This window comes from Nyctereutes procyonoides, unplaced genomic scaffold (genome assembly GCF_905146905.1).
Source record: "Nyctereutes procyonoides isolate TBG_1078 unplaced genomic scaffold, NYPRO_anot_genome, whole genome shotgun sequence".
NCBI lineage: Eukaryota > Metazoa > Chordata > Mammalia > Carnivora > Canidae > Nyctereutes > Nyctereutes procyonoides.
In genome coordinates this window covers 12,897,512-12,921,891 of record NW_026575128.1, presented here as the reverse complement: position 1 = coordinate 12,921,891, position 24,380 = coordinate 12,897,512, and the positions used below count along the sequence as shown (strand labels likewise).

Here is a 24,380-nt window from a genome sequence, read left to right as displayed (position 1 = left end):
GGCAACACCCACTCCTGACGCCGGGCAGCCCCTCGAGATGACCCAACCCAAGGGTGCTCAGGAGCTCACTCAGCCCTCACACGACCCGGGGGGGCAGCCCACAGGGGGACCTCCAGCTCGGGGAGGGGCAACCCATCTGGGGGCTTGGGGGATGAAGATGGGAGTCTGCTCGGTGGGACGGCATCCCCCTGAGCACTGGCCGGAGCCGGGGCGCGATGCTGAGCAGGATGCTGGCCCTCGGGCAGCCCTGGTGGCTCAGCGGTTTAGCGCCCCCTTCAGCCCAGGGCATGATCCTGGAGACCCGGGATTGAGTCCCACGTTGGGCTCACTGCGTGGAGCCTGGTGCTCCCTCTACCTCTGTCTCTGTCTCTCTCTCTGTGTTTCTAATAAATAAATAAAATATTAAAAAAAAAAGGATGCTGGCCCTCGGGCCTTGCGCTGACTCTGAGCTGAACGCGGGTGAGCGGGACGTGCTCAGATCGCTGCTCGTGCCTTCACTCCCGCTTTTTCCCTCTCCTTAAACTCCCCTCCTATTTCCCAACGGCTCAGCTACGTCGCCTTTCGCAGAGAATTCTTTTCTACTGAGACCCACACCTCCCTCCAGACGAGCACGGCTATGCAAGCCCCCCCTCCCCTCCTGCCGCGCATGGCAGCCGTGAGACCCCGGTGAGTGGAACCTGCTGGAACAGCCCTGTCTCCTCCTCCCCCTTGTCTCCTAACTAGCGCCGCCTGGCACAGCGCTGGGCACCCAGACACAATGCGGTACACACCACCCGGGGGGTGAGTCTGCATGGGAAACAGTGCCAACTGCTGGACCTTGGTGACAACGACACGGAGAACGGATGAGCCCTGGACCCCGAGGGACAGCAGGCACCTTCTCGCCTCGGGGCCCCAGCCTGGGTTAGTCAAATGAGGCTGTCATCGGTCATCGATCATCGATCAATGGAACGATAGCCCCGTGAGCATCTCTTTCGACCCTCCTGCGCTACAGGGAGAAGACCGTTTGCTGCTGCAGAGGTTTGCTGCTTCTGGCAGAACCAGGACTCTAGTCGCTCCGGCCTAGGTGACCTCAACACTCCCTTCTAGGCTGAAATTCTTTGATTATCCACAGCAGTGGTTCTCAACCTGGGGGCAATGTGGTGTCCATCCCCCTGCTCCCAGGAGACATTCAGCAATGTCTGGGGTGTTTTTAGTTGTTGCAAATGGAGGAGGGTACACTACTGGCATCAAGTTGGTAGAGGCCAGGGGTTTAAAACAGTCTACAGTGCATAAGACTTAGCGAATAAGTGAGACTCAGTTTCCCCAGCAGCCTCCAGGCCTCCCCTTTCCTGTCAAATAGCCCCTCCTGAACCCCACCCCGGATGTGCAGGAAGACCCTGACTGCCCTCTGCCCCAGGCATCCCATCTCAGCCTGACCCCTGGCTGTGACCTCCACTGCTCATAGATCTTGGGGTGCAGGCTGGGTCTAGAGGAAGGCCTGGCTGCTGGTGGGAGGGAGGGGCATGCAGGGCACCCTGGGTGTATGGTCTAGCAATCTGCTCCCTTCTCAGAAGCACCTCTAGTGATCGACACTCCTGCCCTCAGCATCACCCTCCAGCCCAGGTCCCCTCCCCAAGTGGGGGTCCCCTTGGCTTGCGGATGGGACCAGGAAGCAGGAGTGGGGCAAGAGGCCCAGAGTCCCCCTCGGGGTGGCCCTCCCTCCGGTGCCTGGCCTGTCCTTGCTCATGGCCTCTCCTTCCTGCAGTGCTGCTTGACAGCTACTGACCTTCCACCCCACGCTGGTAGATGGCCTGCTGGTGGGCTCTTGGTTGACTCAGCTCATCAGTGCTCATGACAAAGTTTCACCAGAGCTTTCACAGTTTGGGGGGATTTTGTTACACATATCATGGTTCACCTTGATGGAAAAGAAGAAAACTTCATGACACAGGCCATGCCCCAGAGGGTCCAGGAAATGCAGCTGCGGAAATTGAGGAGACACTGGTCCTCTGCCCGGCTCCAGTTCCCAGCCTCTCTCTCAGCCTCCTTTTCTCATTTGTAATGAGTCTGGGCCAGTTGTTTCCAGCCTGCTTCCCGGGCTCCTGTCACTGCCTGTGAATGGCAGTGGCACCTCTGGCCAGACCAACGCTGTGAGTTTAACATGCAGACCAGAGAGAGAGAGACAGGCTCTGGCGGGGGCACTGGGGGGCTGGGGGACTCTGCTGTGCACGCGGCAGATTCAGAACCCCAGGGGCTTGGGCTAAGTCTCAACTTTCCACTTGCTACCTGTCACCTAGCAGCTTTCCTCCTTCTCTTATCCTTCAGTCTCCTCATCTGTAAGGGCCTAGCACAGTACATATTATTACCACGGCTGCTGTTAGTTGTCATCACAGGTCAAGGAAATCATTCGCACTGACCCTGTCCTCAGTCCTGTGTGCAAACAGGACGGTGAGCCTCGTCCACGTGCTTGGGAGCCTCCAGGGTGGCAGGAGGTCAGCCCTGACATTAAAAAAAAACCCTCAGCGAATGAGCTGCGCCACACAGAACTAGTTCCGACATCGGTGCTCCGTCACTCAGAAGACACTGTCCCGGGAGGCGGATGCAGGCCAGTGTCTCAGCTCGGGGCTGGCTAGGATCGTCAGCAGCAGAGAGAACACATTTCAGTGAAAGTCCCCAAAGCGGGCCTTGAATCCCTAGGAAATCAGAGAAGGCTCAAGAGATATAATTTGACTTTGGAAGCCTTGACTGTTTCTCTACACCCAACCTCCTTCAGGGCCACTATGGGGGCAAAGAGGAAGCCCCCCCCCACCCGCTTCCCAAGGACGAGGCTGTGCTCTGGAAGAGGGACGTTGGCTCAGTTTCTCTGAGGCTTGCAAAATGGTGAGTGGCCCATCCGGGACAGGGCTCCCTGTTTGCCAACCCCACTATCACCAGCACAGACCTCCCAAACCCTTCCCAGTCCAGGAGAGTCCTGGAAAATTTCCAAGGCACGTGCTGGGACGAGGGTGAAGGATAAGCCAGGAGGCCCCTTGGCTGTGTTCCTCCTTTGCTTTAGAACTTGGCTGTGTCTGTGATGCAATTCAGTGGACCCCTCTCCACCCCACCCTTCCCGTCCAGGCCTGTTATTCCCTGACTTTCTAACAAGCGCCCAAATGAAGGCAGGCTGAAAGGCCCCGGGGGCCTCTACGTCCAGGCACAGGCTATTAGAGGATTTCAAAGACCCAGATCTGACTGCAAAGCTGCAGCCAGCTAGACCCTCCTTCTCAGGCCCTGTCACAGCCAATCTGCCCCTCGCCAGCTGGTAGGAGCTTTCCCTACACTCAGCCATAGAGTCAGACTTCAGAGCCACCTGCCTATCTCCTGCAGGGAAGTAAAATGTGTAATGACAACTGCATTTACAGAGCTGCCCTGGAGTGTGGACCCAGATGCTCTGAAATCATTCTTGGCTGTAATGTTTGCAGTGGCACATCCGCTTACAAATGAGAAAACACGGTCTTTTGCCGAGAGGGAAGGCAAGAATGTCAGTCCCTTTCTGGCTTGCACCAACGTCCAGGCTCCTGCATCCACATCTTTCCCTACATGGGAGGGGGTACCCAGTGTGGCATCAGGGTGTGACTCTGGGAGCGGCACGGAGGGAGGAGCGGGCGGCTAAAGGTGCAACAAGAGGAAGGCTGCCTCTGGCGCTTCTTAGCTGGGCGACCCGGGTCAAGTTCGTCAGCTTGTCTAAGCTTCAGAAGGGGCTGTTCGGGGGGATTAAATAAGATAATGTTTGTAAAGTACTTAGCATGACATACATTGGCTCCCTTCCATTTTTCTGGAAGGAAGGAGGGACGGACAGAGGGAGTGAAGAAAGAAATTGGTGATCCTTTCCAAGGACAGGCAAACATGCTCAATGGACATCTGAAGTGTAAAATTGCATTTCTGCAGGCTGCAGAATAACTTTCCTGTGACATGTTGGATTTTAATGGATTCCAGAAACCTTAATGTTTCTCTGCAGTCAGAACAGGATGTTTAACTTTTGTCCTTCATGAAACAAAACAAAAACAAAAACGATGCACTAACTAATCTCTTCATTCACTGGAAATATGTGGGAAACAATGAAAATGGGCTAAAAAAAAAAAAAGCCAACGTGAAGTGTCCTGTTTTTGAATACAAGTAACCAACAAGAGTATTGCAAAATGTGGCTGGAATCAATAACAAAACTTTTGGAGATGAACCATTGAAAGTGATGCTTTATCAGGGGCAAAACACTTGGGAGGCTCCAATTTTGGAGGCCCTCAATGGGGTTTGGACTTCCTTTAGTACCTCAAGGGCAGGAAGAGGAAATGCTTTTATCGGAAGGATAGGAGGCGAACTGGCAAAAACAACCCACCATTTCCTTGTCCCTTTCTCTTGAATTCCTTCCTAATATGAAATGGGGACCAGAACCATTTTATAGAAAATGTTAATGTGGAGAAACCCAGCAGTCCCCAAGCCCCATTGACATTTGGTATCTAGAGGGATCTTATCATTCTTTCCTAAAATAACATGAATTCCTGAACAAGATGCTTTAGGAAGCCAAGGCCTGTTGACCTTGCACATCGCTATTTCCAGAGTTGCACAGCACCTGACATGTGGCTGGTGCTCCGTACACATTTCTGAGCGCTGGCAGGAACAAGAACTGAGATCATGGAATGTAAACTTGAATGTGTGGCCCAGATCGGGGGACGTCACTCCGCTCAGCTGTGATCGGCCTAGAAGCAGATGGGGATTTTGAACTGTGAGGCCTCACCTTCCCCAGCTGGGCAGACATCCTTGGTCATTTTTGTAAAAATCAAGATGTCCTTCTTACTTGTTGGTGACCAGAGAACTCTTAATCCCAACCATCCTTACTTCCTGGGGCCTCACTCTAGAAGCTGCCCATGAGCCTCACCCAGTAGGCAGGGGAAGTTCAATGCCTCTTGCAAGAGTCCCCAACTGATTCCCCTTCATCTTCCCTCCCTCTGTCTTTCCCCCAAGTGAGCTCGGTTCATCTTCTATCCATGTTCATCCCCAAGAGCCCCACGTCATGGGATTGTCTCAAGTGTCCATTCCTCCACCTGAAGGATGGGAGCTGTTTTTACACATATTCACATTTCCATCGCCTACCATGTAGTTGGGTCTCAGGACTAGTTTATTAAATGAATGGGCCGATATCACTATGATAAGCAGGGGAAATAAAAGGAAAAATCTCAAGACTTGTCGAACATAAAACACAACAAAATATTTTCTGATTTTGAGCAATAGGCCCATCACACACTGGAGAGTGAACCTGTCGCAACTATTAGGACAGGCAGGTGTGCACCACTAGAGTCTGTGAGTGGAAGTGGTGCTGTGTTGGTTCACATTCTGGTCTTCGTCCTGGATGCCCACAGCCTCCCAGGGGTAGCGACCCAGTAAGGTGCAGCAGGAACTGGTCTGCAAGGTCTCCCGGGGCTGTTGAGTTGACCAATTCTTGGCTGGGGCTGCTTCCTCTTTCTCAAAGAGAAGGCAGAGAGGGCAGGAAAAGAAGGCTTGAAAAACATATTTTTGAGGTTCAAAGGCCATCAGATATCACTCAGAATCACACTGCCTTTGAACACAAGGGAGCTGAATCAGAAACACATGGCATCTATTCTCTCCCCGTCACATACGGTTTGATAAATCAAGGCAAACCAAAGAGCACTTGAAGGCCACAGAGGTAACCAGAGCTGGGTCCCCATGGCTGTTATAGGGAAGGAGAGCAGGGTTGTGGAGGGGGGCGGTTTTCTCTAGATCCAGCCCATCACACCAATAGGATCCTGGAGGCCCTAGTCTATCAGTCGGTGTCTGATGGGGGGACAGAAGCTGTAGTAGACTGAGTGTTTGCACCCCTCCCCCCAAGTTCAAATGTTAAAAGCTCATCCCCCATGTGATGGTTTTTGGAGGTGGTGAGATCATGAGGAGGTGCTCTCATGATTGGCATTGGCATCTTGCCACTCCCACCACTGGAGGACACAGCCAGGAGGCAGCCTTCTAGGAACCAGAAAGTAGGTCCTCACCGGACGTGGAATCAGCCAGTGCCTCGATCTTAGCCTGCCAGCCCCCAGAGCTGCGAGAGATCATTTCTGTTGCCTGTAAGCCCCCCGAGTCTGCGGTAGCCTGGGACAGCAGCCGGACTGACCAAGACAGAGGCCACGGTGCCTGGGGCAGGTGATGACTGGCACACGGAGGGGAGTTCCGCCCTGGCATCTCGTTTAGACCTCCGAACCACTTTCATAAGGAGCTGAATGCCACAGCCTTGTCCTGCCGTCTTCCTCAGTTTCTTACCTTCACCCTCCTCACGCTCAATCCGCTCAACTCCCTCTCTCCAGTACCCGCTCCTGTCTGTCCCTTCACCATGGTCATGGGCACCGTGCACGGGTATCACCTGTGTGCACAGCATCACCTGTATGCATGGGCGTCACCTGCACGCACCTTCCCCTCCTGTCCTCCAGCACACACGGGAGGAAAGGAGCGAACATTGCCTGCCTCCCCTGCCCTAGGCCTTGTGCTTATATGGGAGACACGCGACAGGTGTCCTATCCCTCATGGGCCCTGTCCTGGAGCAGTTCGGAGTCTAGTGGGGGAGACGGACACATGAAGAGACACTGGACAGCATGACAGACACCACGCGTGCTCCAAAAGAGCAGGAGACACCCTCCACGCACCGCGCATGTCCGAGAGGATGGAGCCGCCTGAACGGAGTCGGATGGGTAGGGATTTCCGGGCAGATGAGACAAGGAAGGGCGTGGAAGCAGGGAGGGCACATGTGGAAGCCGAGGAGGCACTGACCTGACCTGCTCAGGCCAGGCCAGCGGGGGGACACTCCCAGGGTTGGAGCAGCACCACACCCAGAGCCACAGCGCCCAGAGCCGCACTCACATTCTGCACGTTGCTCTTCATAGGCTGGACAAGATCATCAGTGCTTAGGTGGGTTAGCTCTTAATCCTCACAAACAAGGCTATGAAGTAGGTGTCATTATTCCCATGGGACGGTTGAGTGACATTCAGGCCCAGGTGCCTTGCCCAAGGCCTCCCATAGTAAGGGCAGAGGGTGACCAGAGCTGAAGCCAGATAGGGGGCAGGAGCTGGGGGGGGGGGGGAGTGGCATGAAATCCGAGAGTCCCAGGAAGCCCCTGCACACCTGCCAATCAGAAGGGCCCCTCCCAGACCCTCTCCTATCCACTCTCCCTCCCTAAGCAGGACCCAACTTGGATGGGGTCTAAAATCTGCTGAGCGGCAAGATGGCTTAGAGGCAGCAAGGAAATACACTTGCTTTCCAAAAAATTATATTGTTGTTTAAAAGAAAGAAAGGAAAAGAACCCCCCCTCCACCCTGATGGGCCGGAAGAGAATAAGGTTGCTGGCCTCCTTGGGGTGAGGCCCTTGCGCCCCTGGTGGGCTGGTCACCCAAGACGCCCAGAGGTGGCTCAGACGCTGGGAGGGGAGGTCGGGGCAGGTTGGGAAGATGCGTCAGGGGGAGCTGGTCCTGCCCCTTTGCTCGCTGCTCCACAGATGAGGAGAATGAGGCCCACAGAAGGTGGTGGCGCCCAAGGGCCCAGGCAGGTTAGCAGCAGGGCCTGCGCAAGGGTCCTGGCCTCTGGCCTCCACCCCTGCTCTCTCTTTCCTTGTTCACTCCCTTCCTCCCAGGCCCCTGGACGTCATTACCTCCCTGCACCAGCAAGGCTTGGATCTCGGTTCACAGGCAAAATGGTCTCTGTAGTAATCAGGGGCCTCTTTGAGGTGGGGGAAGAGCCCAAGAGGGCCCCTGGGTGCCTCTGCCTCTGTGCACTGCACTGCCTCTACGGATATCTGGGATACGGGGCATTCCACGTCTGTCCCTGGGGGGAGCAAGTGTCTACGTGGGACCCCTGGGACTATGGGCTCCTGGAAAGGATGGCAGCTCTATGTCCAGGTGCATGTCAACCTGTGACACCCAGATGTGTAAGCCCAATGCACCCCGATGGTATTACCAACACCCTGATGCCGTCCCGGCACCCCGATGCCATCTCCATCACCTGATGCCGTCCCCAACACCCTGATACCTGTTTGTGCCTCCGTGTCTTCATTTGTAAATTGGAGACAATGTCAAGGCCTCCCTTACGGGGTTCTGATGAGGTTAAATGTGGTGATACAGTTTAAAGCAGTAAGACAGAGCCTGGCCTACCGGGCCATATAAGCGTTTGCTCTCATGATAAACTATGGGAAGCTGAGCATCCGGTGGTGTGTCTCCTTGAGGCAGCGAACGCGGCGAGTGCATACGATGTTGGCCCACAGCCGTTATCCTGGTGCTGACCAGGCCCCGGCCAGCAGCGCAGCCCTGCCTCTCTGAGGACCCTCTCCCATGGACTGCTCTGGGAAGGGATTGTACCTGCCGTGTGCTCCAGCCCTAGTGGGCATCCCGGGAGCCCTGGACGTGTTCCTGACGACTGGCTGTGCTGGTGGCCGGGCTGCCCGCACCTGCCTCCTCTCTGACAAGCACCTGGTAGACTGCAGGCATTTCTGCCCTTTGCCCCACGGGCTTCTCAGCAGCCCCACGAAGGAGGGTGTAGTGTCTTTTACACAAGAAGAAATTGAGGCTCTGAAAGGTAAGAGAACTGTTTGAGGGCAGCAGAGCCATAAAAGGCAGAGGGTGAAGGTGCATTTGCAAAGGGCCCAGGAAGGTGTCACAGAGGTCCCATGCCAACGGGTCCTTAGAAGCCACTTTTTTTTTAAGATTTTATTTATTTATTTATTTATTTATTTATTTATTTATTTATTTATTTATTTATTTATGAGAGAGAGAGAGAGAGAGAGGCAGAGACACAGGCAGAGGGAGAAGCAGGCTCCGTGCAGGGAGCCTGACGTGGGACTTGATCCCAGGTCTCCAGGATCAGGCCCTGGGCTGAAGGCGGCGCTAAACCTCTGAGCCACCCAGGCTGCCCTAGAAGCCACTGTCTTTATCTCAAAAGAAAAGATGTGGCTTGAGGAGAGCCTGGATCCCTCAGGGATTAGAGAAACCCTTGAGAAGCTTGAAGACTGGAGAAGGAAGGTCTAAGGAAGGGGGTACAGGGTTGCGGGTCTGAGACATCCATCCTGGGAGTGGGGGCCCTGAAGGCTCCTGCACCTGCCACACCATGATGCCTCCCATGCTTGAGCCCAGGATCCAGGATGGAGAAGAGGGAAGCACAACGTTTACCTAAATGCCACAAAAGGGTTTACCCAACATGCCTGCTACGTTGATACCAGCCATGGCCTTTGTTGGCTACTCTTCACCAGAATTACTGGGTGGATGCATTCATTTCTGGCTCAGTATCCAAAGAGCTCCAAACACACACTCTTCACAACCAAAAGGAGAAGGGGCAGCAGCTAGTGCATGGCTGGGGAGAAGGGACTGTGCTACAAGCGGCAAACCCACAGGGCCAGGGCGAAGGAAGCAGGGTGCTGGCTGGGATTCAGAACACAGCATCATCTTCCAGACGTGTCTACACCACCAAATTCTCCTGTCTAGACCATGCAACTGATCTCCCACTAGAAGTGGAAAACTATTAAGGTCCGAACACATTTCAAATAATGCAGGACCTCCATGGCCCTGCAGAGCCTGGGAAAGTGCCACACCAACCAGCTACGGTGTGCCAGGCCCTGGGGACCAGAAAGCTGCCTGGATGCTATTTTACCACGTCAGGCCTGCAAGAGTGAATGCGTGGGGGGAATGCCAGCAGCGAGCCTGGGACCCATTGTGGCCCTAAATCAAGTTGGTCTTTGCTTTTTTTCCTTCTGAAGATAAAGCCCTGGGTTTCTACATAAGGACACGGGCTATAAGAGGATGCTGATGCCAGGGGGAAAGTGACGGGAAAGCTTTCTGTCACACGCCTCAGAGCAGGGCATGGCCAGGCCATGACCTTTCATAGAGAAAGAAGACTGCCAGCCCAAGAGGTCAGGGGAGGGTGCACGGCTTGTAAAACTGGAAAGTTGCTGAAAGAGCCTTGTCTAGCACTGTGGCAGGCAGTACAGGGGCTGAATTTCCAACTTGCAATGTAGAAGATGAGGGAGCAACTCATGGGCCAAAGGAGGTCAGAAGAGGTGGACTTGTGGGTTGGACTTTAAAAGACAAGAGGGATGTACCAGCGGGGCACGAGGTGGAGGGGGATGGTCTGCTCACAAAGTGGTCCACCCTTGAATGAGAAACCTTGTGCAGGGTTAATGCTGGGCTGGGTTGAGACAAACCCACAAATTCTCTCGGCTGGCCCTTGCCTCCTGGATGCTTCAGATTGGCACCCAGGTAGCTCGGCAGAGCGTGGAGCGCAGGGATGGGTGGGAGGCCCTGCTCGAGCCCAGCAGCTATTCAAGGAGCTGCGTGGTCCAGGGAGAACCTCAATTTTCCCAACCACAGAATGGGAATAGCCCCTCTGTCCCCAGCCCCGCATCTCCCCGACATAGCAAACGCCGCTCATGAGAACAGAAGACTGTTCGCAGAAATAACAGAAGACTGGTTACACACGTGGGATAATGGGAGACCGTGGCAACACGTCCCCACCTGGGTATTCAGGGTCTACGAGACACAGGGTAACTGAAAACCAGAAGGGACCCCAGGGAGAAAACAGTTCAATCCTCCGTGCCCTCCCGTTTGAGAGCTAAGACGGAGGTCCAGAGGGAGCCGCGGTTCTCGACTCCTCGCTCACTGCTTCTGAGCCCAGGAGATGCGCCACCCACACCTGTGCACCTGGCTCTCAGGGCCTGGGGGGCTCGGGCGCCTGAGTTAGTGCCGTCACCCAGGGCTCTGCGAGCAGAGGGAAGGTCACGCCGTGGACGTGTGGGTGCAGACTGGGAGTTGGGAATGTGTCTCTGGGGGGACCGAACCTTACGTGTTAAAGGGAGGTCAGCACCCCCATAGGAAACACTTTGCTCCAGGCTGTTAAAGGCTCGCTAGTGCTCCACTGAGACGTCTCCCTGAGTCTCCTGCAAGCCTCGTGTCTGCTATTCTGGTGAGGGCAGGGAGCGTCCAGTACGCCTCCACTCCCCCCCACACACACACGGCTCTGAAAATGCTGCCCATAAGGCCTAAAGCTTACAGCTTAGATGCCACCAGGCTTGCTCTTTAGCTAAGAACAGTGTGACTGATACGGTCCATGAGGAGGTCACTACACTCAGTGCCCCGAGGACCCAAGACTTCTGGGCTTGAAGCCTGGCTGGGATCTGAACCCAGTCACAGCCCAGAAGCAACTCTGGCCGCAGGCCTGGCCTCTCTGTACGTGCACGCCCATTCACGTTTGTGCCGCCCACCGACCTTCTACTGTGCTTGGCACCACGTGGGCACTCAGTCAATATATATTTATGACATACGAATACGTGAACGAATAATGTCACAAATCAAATCCAAGAGAGATGGGTATGCTTTTCCACAATGGAAAAGCAGGACTGATGGCACGCAGAAGGCCACGGTGTGCCCCCAGGCCCGTAGGGGCCCCCACCCCCAAGAGGTCAGCAGGTCAGCAGGCCCTGAGTCCATCCACTGCACTACTCCTGCTATAACAGGAATGAAGAGAAGAGTCTGTGTTCGGACAAGCCTGATTTTGTCACTGAGTAGCTGCGTAACCTTGAAGTCAGCTGCCCTCTCTCTAAGCCTCAACCCGGTGAATAGCCCTGAGATCTTAGAGCTGCTGGAAGAAGCAAATAAAATGACTCACGAGGAGCCTTGTGAACCCCAACTCCGAACCACGTGACATCACAATTGCCATGAGCCTGAGAGCACAGAGTGGAGATCCCAAGAGGGGGACCCCTGCCCAGGCCACCCAGGAACTGTACCTATTCCCGACTTCCGGCCCAGGGCAGACTCTCTTTGGCCAGCCCATCCCATCCCCGGAGCACTCAGTCATGATGTCAGCAGGTCAAGTGGTCTGTGCGTGGGCGACAGGCTAAGTGCACAGAAGCCGTGTGCGTGGTGGGACGAGACAGGAGAAACCCCTGCTTCCCCAGCATTCGGACCTTCTGGAGACAGTCACGGGTTCATGTAGTGGATGCTGCAGGCCTGCTCCCCGGAAATCACCCTAGTGCAGCGCTGGCACGCGGTGCCTAGCAGGGCTGGGGCGGCTCTAAGGGCAGGCAGTGTTGCCTCCTACCCCGAGAGCTCTGGGGGTGGCACTCAGTCCTTTTTTCTGCTTTCTCATTAAATAGGCACATACGACCCCAACTGCGCACTACACACTGTGCAGTTATTCGTCCATTCATTCGTTCGTTGATCATTCCTCCAGTAACGAGCGTGTGTGGAGCCCTGACTCTGTGCCAGGAGCTAAGTGGGTGTGGTAGTGGATGAATCACACACGGCCTCCGTTCACATTAAGATTACAGGCAGGTGGGGGAGGGAGACAAATAAATACAGATTACAAGTTGTGTTCAGTGTCACAAAGGGATCTAATCAGAGACAGCAATAATCCTGGTGCAGGCAAGACGCACTGAACAGACCTCCCCAAAGGGCTCTTGGACGGTGGAGTTCAAGGAAAGGCACAAAGGACCAGAACTCAGCTCCCCATCATCGGTGTGGGCGAGGCGGGGCGGGGCTCCTGGTGGAGGAGACCCTCTGGGAAGGCCTGGGGGGTGGGGGTGGGGATGGAGACAGAGCTCAGCGTGCTGCAAGAGCTCACAGAAGGCCAGTGTGGCCCCGGGAGGGTGAAGGTGGCAGAGAGGGGGCAGTGGTGTCTGGGTGCACGCTCCACTCTCAGGGCACATCCAGCTTCGAGTGACAATGGCTGTGGGCCCTCTGAAAACGACAGAGACACATGTCACCCGCCCCCTTGCCCATTTCTAATAAATGACGATGCTCCGAGTTGGCTGGCATTGGGAAATCAGGGATTAGCAGAAACCTTCTGGGCACGATTTTGCCATTCCTATTAAAACCCTTTAAAACGTGCATAGTTTCTGAACCAGCAGTTGTGCAGCTCAAAAGGAAAGGCCTCTTCCATTAAAAGAAAGGCCTGGGAGGCATGCAGAAATTACCAGAAAGGATGTTGTGGGAGCATCATAGATAAAAATTATATGTAATCCAAAAGTCAGTAAGAGGGAAGTGATAACACCATAGTCTTCCATAAATAAAATAATGACACAGCTGCTAGGAACATGTTTGTGAAATGTGTGAAGTGAGTAGGCTAGCAGGAGGCAATCATGACCACACGGCACATCACGCAGTGTCCCCGCGGCAGGAGGAAGGCTGGCCGCGGGCGCAGGCAAGGACACGGGGCAGCTCTCAGGGCTGGGACACTGAATGACAAAGCTAGTCCGAGAAACATATGCACGGCGTCCGTCGTTCCCTTTGTGATGGAGTTTATTTTATTTTATTTTATTCTACTTTATTTTATTTTTTGTGATGGAGTTTAAAGACATAGGTAGACTCCTACAACGCATAGCATCTATATGACACTGTATTTTTTAAAATTAAAGGAATAATAAATAACAAAATGTAACACAGAGTTGTCTCTGGGATGACAGGGACCAGGAGAGAAGGAACACACAGGTAGATGCGAGTCACTCGTAATATCTTAGCTCTTGGGTTGAGTGGTAGGTTCATAGTTGCTTATTATGTTATTTGCAAAGATAACAAAAACAAAAGAAGGTCTAACCAACATAGACCGGTGGTGACAACGTGGTGAAGAGTGAGATTCCTGCAAGTGGTGAAGAGGCCTCCTGACTGGACCTGGTCAGTATAGTATAAAAAATATACTGGAAATTTATATTTGTACTTTACTAATTCTACAATAAATTTATATTTTGTAATTGGATTTAAAGAGAGATGGCCAAGAGGCACCCAAGTGGCTCAGTGGTTGAGCCTCTACCTTCGGCCCAGGGGGTAGGTCCCAGAGTCCCGGGATCAAGTCCCACATTGGGGTTCCTGCTGGGAGCCTGCTTCTCCCTCTGCCTCTGTTTCTCATGAATAAATAAATAAACTCTCAAACAAAACAAAACAAAGAGAGATGGCCAATTCAAATGCTATCTATAACTCCTCGGGGAGCCCAACAAGGGGCAGGTGTCAGATGGTGAAAGGGCCCTGAGGTCCACATGGCATGGGGCTGTGCTCCTGTGACCCCAATGTGGGCAGAGAACCATGGGGAGGCCACCCCCACGTCAGACTAAGGGCCGGTTGTACCTTTTAGCTCCCATTTCAGAAATCAGCGTCTATTCCTCATCTGCCCTCTCTCCCCATTCTCTTCCCCAAACACCTAGAGAGGAGGGGCCCCTTGAAGAAATGAATAAATCTATCAACTAATCAATAATTACAAAATTCCTTTTGGGGGAAGGTTTTTATTCATTGTTTTGTTTATTTCTATTTATTTTTTTTAAGATTTTATTTTCAGGTAATCTCTACAGCCAACGTGGTGTTCACATTTATAATCCCAAGATCAAGAGTCCTATGCTTCTAGGACTGAGCCTGCCAGGCGCCCTGGACCTGAAGGCCTTTATTTTTATTTTTTAAATTGGAAAACAATAATCACATGGGGGCTGGGAAATAATCAGTGTTGTCTTTAGCTTCAAAGTTGAGGTCACATTGCTACTCAGCAGAAGCCACTGACTGATGCGCAGTCAGAATTGGAGCCACGGGAGGGCAGGGCAAGGCAGGGCAGGGCGCAGCAGCTGTTCTGACTTCGGGGAAGGCTGGAAGGTGGTGGTGCATGGGGAAGGGCACGGGGGCCAGCATGTGCGCACGTTCTCTGCCTTCCAGGCCCCAAGACTTACCTGGCCAGACCTTCCAGGTGGGGTGCCTGTTGTCTGCGGCACTGTCTGGAACTATGTGGTTGATCTCTCCCATTCTGGAATCATCAGGAGGCCTCCTCATCTCTTGGAGGAAGTTATGAGCCTCAATCTGAACTTTCTCAGCAAAAAGGTTATATTGGGCCCCATGGGCCATCATTTCATTTCTAAATCATTTAGAACTCAAGTGGCACTATGTGGGGGACCCCTTGGAGCAGTGTGGGGGTACGATGAGGGGGAGAAGGGGGCAGAGGCAGAGCACGGAAGGTCGTTAGCTTTAGGCTGGGGAGGCTGGTTCTTGGCTTGTAGGCCCATGACCTACAGAAGAGTCTGTGTGTTTAGGTGGCTAGAAACCACGCTGCACAGTAGTGCCTCCTTGGCCGAGAACGTCTCTGGTTCCCCTCAGCTCCGCATGGTTCGGTCATGTGCCTGCAATCAGCTTGGCTCGGTGGTGGTGGTGGTGGGAGAAGGGGGCATGCGTGTGAGGTCCACACAGGTCTGTTTGCAAGCCCCTGTGCTTAGGGATCTGTGGCCCCTGCGTGTTCCCCTGAGCCGTTTGGTCCTTGTGTGTCTCTGTGTGTCTGGATATATTTGAATGTCCCATTTTTCCAGATGAGCTTTGGAAAGTCCATAAAGGACTTTATGACCGCTTTCTCACTTGTGTCTTCACAAGGACACCACAAGATTCGGACGGCTGTCATCCCACTTTACGGCTGAGGCAAGATGGCAAAGAGGTTCAGACACGAAGCCAAGAGAGAGAAGTCAGACAGAGAAAGACAAATCCCGTATGATATTCCTTATATGTAGAATCTAAAAGGCCGAATTCATAAAAAACAGAAAGTAGAATGGTGATTGTTGGGGGGTGATGGGGGAGGAAGGGGACGGGGATTAGGGAGACGTTGTTTAAGGGTACAAACTGGAACTCGTCTATAAAGAGGCCCACAGCATGGCAATGAGAGTTCAAAGTCGCAGGGAGACTAGATCTGAATTGTTCACTAGCTAAGGTAATAATCATATTGCAATACGTAAATGCATCAACATGTTACACCTTGAACTGACACAAGTTTATACGTCCATTATACTTCAGTTAAAAAGAAAGAAAGAGGGATCCCTGGGTGGCTCAGCAGTTTAGCCCCTGTCTTTCGCCCAGGGCCTGATCCTGGAGTCCTGGGATGGAGTCCCACATCGGGCTCCCTGCATGGAGCCTGCGTCTCCCTCTGCCTGTGTCTGTGCATCTCTCTCTGTGTCTCTCATGAATAAATAAATAAAATCTTAAAAAAAGAAAGAAAGAAAGAAAGAAAGAAAGAAAGAAAGAAAGAAAGAAAGAAAGAAAGAAAGAAAAAGAGTGGGGGGCCTGGGTGGTGCAGCTGGCTAAGTGTCCAACTCTGTTTTAGCTCAAGTCTTGATCTCAGGGTTGTGAGTTCAAGCCCCACACTGGTCTGGTCTCCACACTGGGCGTGGAGCCTACTTAAAAAAGAAGAAAAAGGAACAAAGAAAGACAGAAACCAACATGGGGTTGAACAAGTCTGTGGATCCTATTTCCCACCTCGCTCCACCCCCATCAGGATGTAAGAAGGGAAGGGTCAGTGGGGGTGGGTGAAAGGGTGGACAGAGCAAATGGGAAGGGATGGAAGGAAAAGAAATCTGAGGTCACGCTTCCAGCAAAAGGTCGGTCCAGGAGCAGACGGAGGCGTTTCCCGAAAGCCCGTCGGAGCAGGTCCCTGTGAGTCTGGGTGTGTGACCAGGTGCCCGGGGCCTGAGCGCAGTAGGGCCAGCAAGCCGCGTGCTCCCCGGGGCTCCCCCCCCCATCCGATCACGGGCTCCGGGGCCTGGGTGGGCTGTGCGCGGGCAGAGGACACCTGGCTCCGTCCAAGCTGCTGCCCGTGGGGAGCGAGTGGTGGCCGCACGAATCCCGGGGCCGCAGTGGCAGGGGACAGGCGGCGCTGCTGGGGGCCTGGCTGGGTTATTTTCAGCCACGGAGGAGGCCCGCGGAGCTTAATTAATTCCACTCCCTGTGCGAACACCAGCTCACACGTGGTTCCAAAGGCACGAGCACGCCCGCCTCGCACCCCCTGCGGCTGCCACCACGCGGGGACGTCCCAGGCTCGAGCCTCACCCGCTCTCCCCGCGCCCCTACAGAAGTCCTGCGGGGCTGGCGGTGGGGGGGGGGGGAGGGCGTCTGTCCTCGGCTACCCCGCCCCCCAGCACAGGGACCCAGCTTGGACCATGCAGGCCTGTCCCATGTTTGGTTCAGACTGAACAGCCTGTTGGCCTTGCCGTGCATGTGGGGCATCTGCGTGCGTGTGACACAGGGACGCCTACACGGGGGCTCACGCAGGTCTCACCAGCAACAGCTCCGCGAAAGCTAACGTGCTGAGCAACCTGCTGTGGGGGGGCGGTGGTGTGCAGACCCCCAATTAGGTTGTGGCCAAATAGGCATAAGGGGGTAGTTGTGGGAAAATTTTTCCTTCCAGGAGTGAGGCAGGTGGGGGTGCAGAAAGAGGCACCTGGGGGCGGGGTGCAAAGCAGAGGCGGCTCTCAGGAGGTCCCCAGAGGGAGGTAGGAGCCCGGGGATGGGAAGGGGGCGTCTCAGAGAAGAAGCTGTTTCTGCAGCTGCTCTAGTTGGCAGTTACAGGGCAGCCAAAGGCAAGTCACCTGGTAGCCCGGCCTCCCTCCCGAGGCGTGAGCGTGCCTTTACACACCGACACACACCAACTGGCGCTGGCGCAACTCCCACTGCGTAGGCCACGGTGACTCCTGCGCCTCACCTGGCTCACGTTCACGTCTCGGTGCCCAGGCCATGTGGGACAGAACGGAGGGTCAGGGAGTCATCTACCTGCTGCAAGGCCAGTCCCCAGGTGGGACGCAGCCCCTGCTGTGGCTTCTCCCAGAGCCTGGGTCCCACACAGCCTCGGTTCTCTGGCTCCAACCGGGAGAATTCTGGGCTCCGTGTCCCTCCTCATTTTAAGTCATCTAGGAATTTTAATTCCACTGACACTCAGACCTGTTGGCAATAAGACGGAGACGTAACCAGGGGCCGGGAAGGAGAAGAGGGAAACGGAGAGAAGATGGAGGGGAGGGGACTCGGTGCCGAGAAGGGAGCGTGGCCCCGGGCCTGGGGGCCTCACGGGGAGGTGGCTCGGGCCGTCCGTGTCTGCAAACCTGGAGGGACCAGGAGCTTGAAGCCCTCAGCTGTGTCACAAGATCAGGACATCTGGCTGGTTAACCAGACCCCGAAAAAATAAAATGCCCCAGGATACATGTAGCATCTGCACCAGAGCCAAACGCATTTACAGTCATCTTCTTCCAACTACAAGGAGGTGGATGCTTCAACCACTCTGACAGGGGGTGGCAAATGCAAACCCCCTGTTTGGACTCCACGGGGTCTCACTTCGATGTGTAAACGCCATCGGCTTTCTCTTTATTTAGCAAGTTGTTTTTATTGCTCATTTTAGGGAAAGTAACAAATACGCACAAAGCATTTGGGAGGTCTACACCCAGCCCATCTTTCCCAGAAGCTCTGATGTTTCTGAAATGGAATTCTTGCTCCGTGGGGATTTTAGGACACTGAGCCTGGTGGCTTGGAAGGGACAACTGTGCCTGCTTCTCCAGGCTGGTGGGAGGATGGAACGTGACCAGGTACACGGAAATAAATTCTAAAAGCAGCAGAGTGATGCTTGTGGTGGTTACGTAATGAGAAAGCTGCACGGTGCTGCTCATTAGGGCCGTCCACGAATAGTCTGGTTCTCCAGGCTCCCTGAGCATGGCAGCACTTTCCCACCCCCTTTGAAAACAGACTTGGCCATGGCTTTGGACAATGAAATGTGATGGAGATAATGGGTGTCACTTCCCGGTGGAAGCTTTAAAATCAGCATGACATTTGCCTGCCCTCATTCCTTCCCCTTGGTCTACACAGCAGCTCTCTGAGGCCCACGGCTGATTTGTAGTCACATGGTATGGGTGAGAAGTCAGCTCTCATGGTTTGAAGCTGCCCGGAGTTCCAGAAGCAAACCCTAGCTACCCTGACTCTCAGCTCCCACACCCACGCACCTGCCGGTGGTCCCCAGGGGCACGGTGTGACAGGCACCTGGCTCATCCCAGGCGCTCGGATGGCGGCCGGGCCAGTCCTTACTGCCCGTCCCACACGGCGGCCAGGGGCGTCTTCTGCAGTCCCAAACCTAATCACAGCAGGGCCCCCGACCCTCCGGGCCAGTCCACACTCCCAAACAGGATAAGGTTCCAGGACTTCATGGAAGTAGCCCTAGCTCATCTCTCCAGTCTTGGCTCCTGCTTTAAACTTAATACTTCTGAATTATTTTAGCCATTCAAAGGCACCATGCTTCCCCTCAACTCCAGAGAGGTCACATGCTATTCTGTGAAACACTCTTCTCTGTCCCCATCGCTTAACCAACTCCCGTACATCCTTTGGGCCTCGGCTTAGTGTCCACCTCCTCCAGGAAGCCCTCCCTGATTCCCGTGCCAGGCGTGGTGCCATCGTGGTGCCTTCGCTCTCACATGTTGCATCACTGTGTACTGTCTACCTACTCGCAGACCCCCTTTTGGGCAGTGGGTCTGTTGAAGGCAAGGGCTATGCTTCTTTTGTTGCACGTGTCCCCAGTGCCCACCACAGCACTGGCCACTTGGTAGCTGTGAAGTACTGTTGACTGAACGGACGACATGTCCGTCTGAGAACAGGTCCTCTGATGGCAAGAGGGGACAGGGTTTAACGAAGCTGGGGAAGCTTCCATACGCACCCCACCCCCAAATCACCCTCGAAGTGGGAAGGCTGGGAGCCCGTGGTGATGAATGGGAGCCTTCCATGTGGCTGAGTGGCCGGAACACCTGGAGGGTGGCAGCCTGGGAGCTCCTGGGGAGCACACGGTTTTCAGGAGCAGTTGGACAGGAGCCCCACAAACAGCCCAAACAAAACATAACCTCTCTAGGACCCCTCTGTCCCGAGTGCTCCACTCAGAGAGAGCTCAAAGGGGCCTAATGAATTATTATGTCCACATTTCTTGCTGATAAATGACAGTCTCATGCTCCATTACCAAATGCTGGTGGTAATATTTAATCAAAGTCTAGTTTCATGCACCAGTTGGTTTTGGAAATAATATTTATGGGTCTGGAATGCCTTCAACCTTCAGGCATACAGCCGAAGAGAATCATTGTTTTGCTGCTACTGGTCAAGAGTATAGAACTGAATTAAAGAAACTTTGAAGTGCATTATAGCCTGCTCAATGCCACATCCCCTCCTGGATGTCAGAGATGCTGTGATGAATACAAAGCACCTCTTTCTTGCCCAGGACCCATCCTCAGGTCCAAACCGTTGCCCTCAAGTGCTCCATCTCCTCCCAAGTCCAGTTCGTCATTCCACCCAGCAGTTCAAGTCCTGCCTCCTCCAGGGAGCCCTCTGTGACCAACCCACCTCCAGGGAGCTCCTCTCCCCTAAGCTCCGGGGGCTGTGCTGTCCGCCCACCACCACAGGCCCACTTAACCCCCGAAGTCCTGGCCATCCACTCAGACGAGACACTCTGCTGCTTGGCCCTCTCAGCGCTCATGCTGGACACCTGGTGGTGTTAGTGCAAGTCCGCTTGATTGGACAGAATTGAATTTATAGCCTCTGGACCCTGCACACAAAGGGGGTTTAAAAGTTATCTGATTCTATTATAAATCACTCTCCAAATTTTGTTCTTTTCCCTGTGCTCCCTATTTCGGTCACTACGCCAAGCCAGACACCTGGAAGTCATCTGTGAGTCCTCCCTCTGCCTCTTTGAATTATCCATCCATTCATTCATTCACCCATTCATTCATTCTTCCATTTCTTCAACAATCAAAAAAAAAATGTATTATTTGCTTACTCACTGCCAGGCCATGTGCTCGGGGCCGGAGACAAATTGTGGTGAATTAGCCAGAAATGGCTGAGTGGGGATTTTTACCTTCTAAATAGTTGTTCAAATTGGTTTTTCTCCTCTGCACTCCCCAAGGCTACCGCCTTGGTCTGGGTCTCTACCTACCTATTAGACCTCTAATCGGTCCCCTGCTGCAGCCTTCTGCACCTCCAAGCCATCATCCATCTCACCTGGTCAAGTTTTGAGACCACAGAAGCAGGAGTGGGGGAGGGAGGAGATGCCCCGAGTGGGGGTTCAGGGGGCTGGCTTCTGGCTCCCTGTGTGAATGTGGATAAGTTTTTCCCTTGTCTGAGCTTTGGTTCCATAAAAGTAAAGTGTGTTAATGATCCGCACTTCAGTGTGGGTCTACCTTGGGGGCAGATTTGGAAGAAATAATAGGAATGATTTACTCAACAGGCCGAGCACATCATTACGCACAGGAACTCCCAGCATTAGGGTGGGCAGCCATTCCTCTTGCCCCTGTTCCCATTTTGCAATATGACAACTGAGGCCCAGGGAAGTTAAGTGGCTCCTCCCAGGTCACACAGCTCCAAGCCGTACACCTGGGGCTCCGCACACAAGGCTGACTGACCCCAGAGCCCGTCTTAACCCTTGACATTTTGTCAGCTGTATGCGAGGGTGTGCTTACTATGACTAGAGCCTTCACCTGTGGCTCTGAGTGGGGTGCGGCTTGAGCGTCATGCCTCAGTTTCCCCTCAACAGAGACAAGAGATATCCTGTCTTGGGAGGTAATCACACTTAAACCTATGACTTGTCACAGCGTCTTCAGATTCTTCACCGTAAGTAAAGATGTGGAAGCCCTGGGGGTGGGGGGAGGTGATTACACAATAAAGCCAATAAAACAGCCTTAATCTGAGCATAGCACGTGGCTCCTGCCAAGGGCACCGAGGGCCAGTGGTAGTCCCGCAGGCGGGGGCACCCTGGGGAAACACGTCTGCTTCTTCTCAGGCTGGAGAAGGGTGCTGAAAGGATCAATCAGGAGGGAAGGGGCCAGGTTCCTGTCTCCCAGAATTGCCTTTAGGCCCTTCCCCTCAAGCCAGTCCTGGGTGCTCCCCACCACCCCCGGCAGCTTCCTCTCTCATTAGGATTTCTCTGACAACCCCAAGGATTTACAACGTGAAATGTTTCCATTTCCCTGACATGATGTCTCCGCTTCAAAGCACCCGCGCCTGCCCTCCGGAGCCCGGGACGGAGGTGATTTTGAGAGGGAGACAAATGAATCAAGGGGCTGACACCCATCCCTTTCTTTTCCCCCCATAATACATCTGTTTATTATTGAATGGGGGCTTGCGGGGTTCCGTGATGAATTGTCTTCTCCTCCACAACCACGTCCCCAGACGGCCAGGCAGGCCCAAGTGTCTTCCAGGAGCATCTGCTTTTGATCTCTGGTCCTTTTAAATCTTGGGTTAAAATCTTTAGCCTGACGGGTATGAAAGGCAGCTTCTAGTGGCAAAGGAGCCTTAAAACCCTTGGGGAGGATCATCTGGATTCTGGGTTCTCTCCAGAGAGAGCTCCGGAGGATTTCCTCCTCGGACACATTGAAAGTAGAGCGAGGGGTCCTTCCACCTGCAGGAGGCCCCCACTTTGGGCTTGAAGGTACAGTTGTCAGCCACAGGCACTGTGCCCCTTGGGACCTTGAGAGGAGCAGGGGGCTGGGGCTGCTTGCCCAGCAGGGCCGGGTGCTGCCTGAAGAGAGGCTGGACCCGATCCCCTGGTCTCCTCTTTAAAACAATCACTCCTGACCACCTCCAAACTGGGTGCAGCAGAGACTGCCACCTGCCCGCCAGACGCCCGTCCTCTTCTTTCTGGCACCTGGCTGGACTGCCTTCCCAGTCTCCCTGGCAGGTGGGCAAGGCCACGTGACTGATTCTGGTCAGAGGAACACGAGGCTACTTGCAAGCCTGGCCCTAAGACCGTCCCCTGTGTGATCTCCACCGCCCCTTCCCACAGAGGCTGCCCAGGTGTCCCCGCCCAGGGCAGAGACTCTGTCCACCTAAGTGTCCTGAGTTTTCCCCGGGGCAGCCAGAAATATCCACGTGGGAGCCGTGAAGCCACCCAAATGTGGGGGCTGTTGTCACACTGTTTGGCTTCCCCTAGTTTTGGTCCCTCCTGTTCCTGGGTGTGCTCAGAACTCTTCACACCATTTCGTTCTCTGGAGTAACTTGTGTGCTGTCTCTCCCACGAGACAGCGTCCTACCTGAGGGTGGAGACTGTCACAGCAAGAGGCCAGTGCACAGCGTAGGATGACCGCCAGGTGATGGTGATCCTTCTGAGAACCACCATGCTGCTTAGTATCGATCAGAGTGGAAGTATAGATGGAGGCTGCCCAGGATGTGAAACCGGGAGCCTGGCTGAGACTGCAGCCCTGGCCTGCAGGAGCAGGGTGTCCTCCTTCACTTCACGGTACCTCTCTGAGGCTCGGGTCTCCTTATCTGTTAACTGGGACCAGCTAATACTCTCACATCCTGGGCTTGGGGGAGAATAAAGGCCGGAGAGCGTGTGGGGTTGCCCAGTGTGGTGCGTGCCGTGTCGACACTCAGCCACATCGGCGGTGGGTACTGATACTTCAGAATGCCAGGGGTGGATGGAACCCTACAGTGTTAACACTGACCCGGGCCACTGTCGGTTCCCCCTGAGCAAACGTGCAGGAGGCGAGGCAGACGGTCCAGCAGATGGTCCAAATAAAACCCAGAGAGGTTTACTGTGAAGTCAGAGATCCACAGCTGCTGAGAATGGGAGACCAAGGTTAGGTGGGAGCATGACTATGGAGGTCTCCAGAATCCTGGACTAGAAATGCTTCCACCTTGACGCATCTTCCCTGACCCCTGACGCATGGGCTCTGGAGCCAGGCAGTGCCCTGCCAATGTCCCGCTGGGCAACCTCAGGAACAACCTTTACCCTCTGAGCCTCAAATTTGGGGGAGACAACATTCACGTCTTATTAAATGGGTGAATTTGCACACGCAGCAGGTGCAGAATCCGACCTGGAGGAGGCCCTTTGTAAATTCAACAATTGGCTCTTCCTGTCGTCTGAGCGTTTTACTCCTGGGTGGCACCGTCTAAGGTGCCGAATGGCTCTGCCTCACGGGATGTGAGCCTCCTTTTCATCGTCAGTACAAGACTCCCTGCCCACCTCGCCAACCCGCTGCGGCCTTCACAGCAAGCACAGCGCCAGTCTGTCTGTAAGCCGTGTGACATGCCACCTGTGTTCATGAGCCACAGCTCGTAGCAGGTGGTCACCAGAACATCAGAGGCTGTGGCTGCAAATGGGAGACATAAGTGCGGCGGAGCTGGGTGACAGAGTCAGGAGTCAGGGCGCTGTGCTCGCGACGGATGGACTGGCAGGAGTGACAGAGAGGGGTCAGGGCAGCGAGAGCCCCGGAAGTAGCGGCGGTCACTGTGCTGTGGGTGACACTGCTGGCCAGCATGGCATGAGGGTGATGGCAGGGGTCACGGGGGTGGCAGTTATAGTAGTAGTGGAACCACCGATAGGCTGGTGGCAGATGAGGTGATGCCAGTGGCCACTGTGCACCAGCCCTGCTGACCTCCTTTCTGCTACCGGGCCCCTCGCAGCCTGCTGTCCCAGGACCTGCCGTGTGGCTGTGGTCCTCCCCGAGGTCAACGCTCCACAGTGTGGGCAGACAGCGGGGAGGCCCTCCCTCAGGCTCCTGCGGCCTGGGGAGCCCAGGTGTGCGGTGACCCAGCACCCACAGTGCTGCCAGAGGATCGATGGGCCTGACCTCCAGGCCAACCACCTCCTCC

The 24,380-nt window shown here is 54.3% G+C and overlaps 1 protein-coding gene across 2 annotated transcripts in view; it reads right to left on the bottom strand.

Annotated features, from left to right (window-relative positions):
* Positions 1-24,380, bottom strand: part of TRABD2B (TraB domain containing 2B) — a 241,484-nt gene that overhangs the window by 122,464 nt on the left and 94,640 nt on the right. The window lies entirely within an intron of this gene.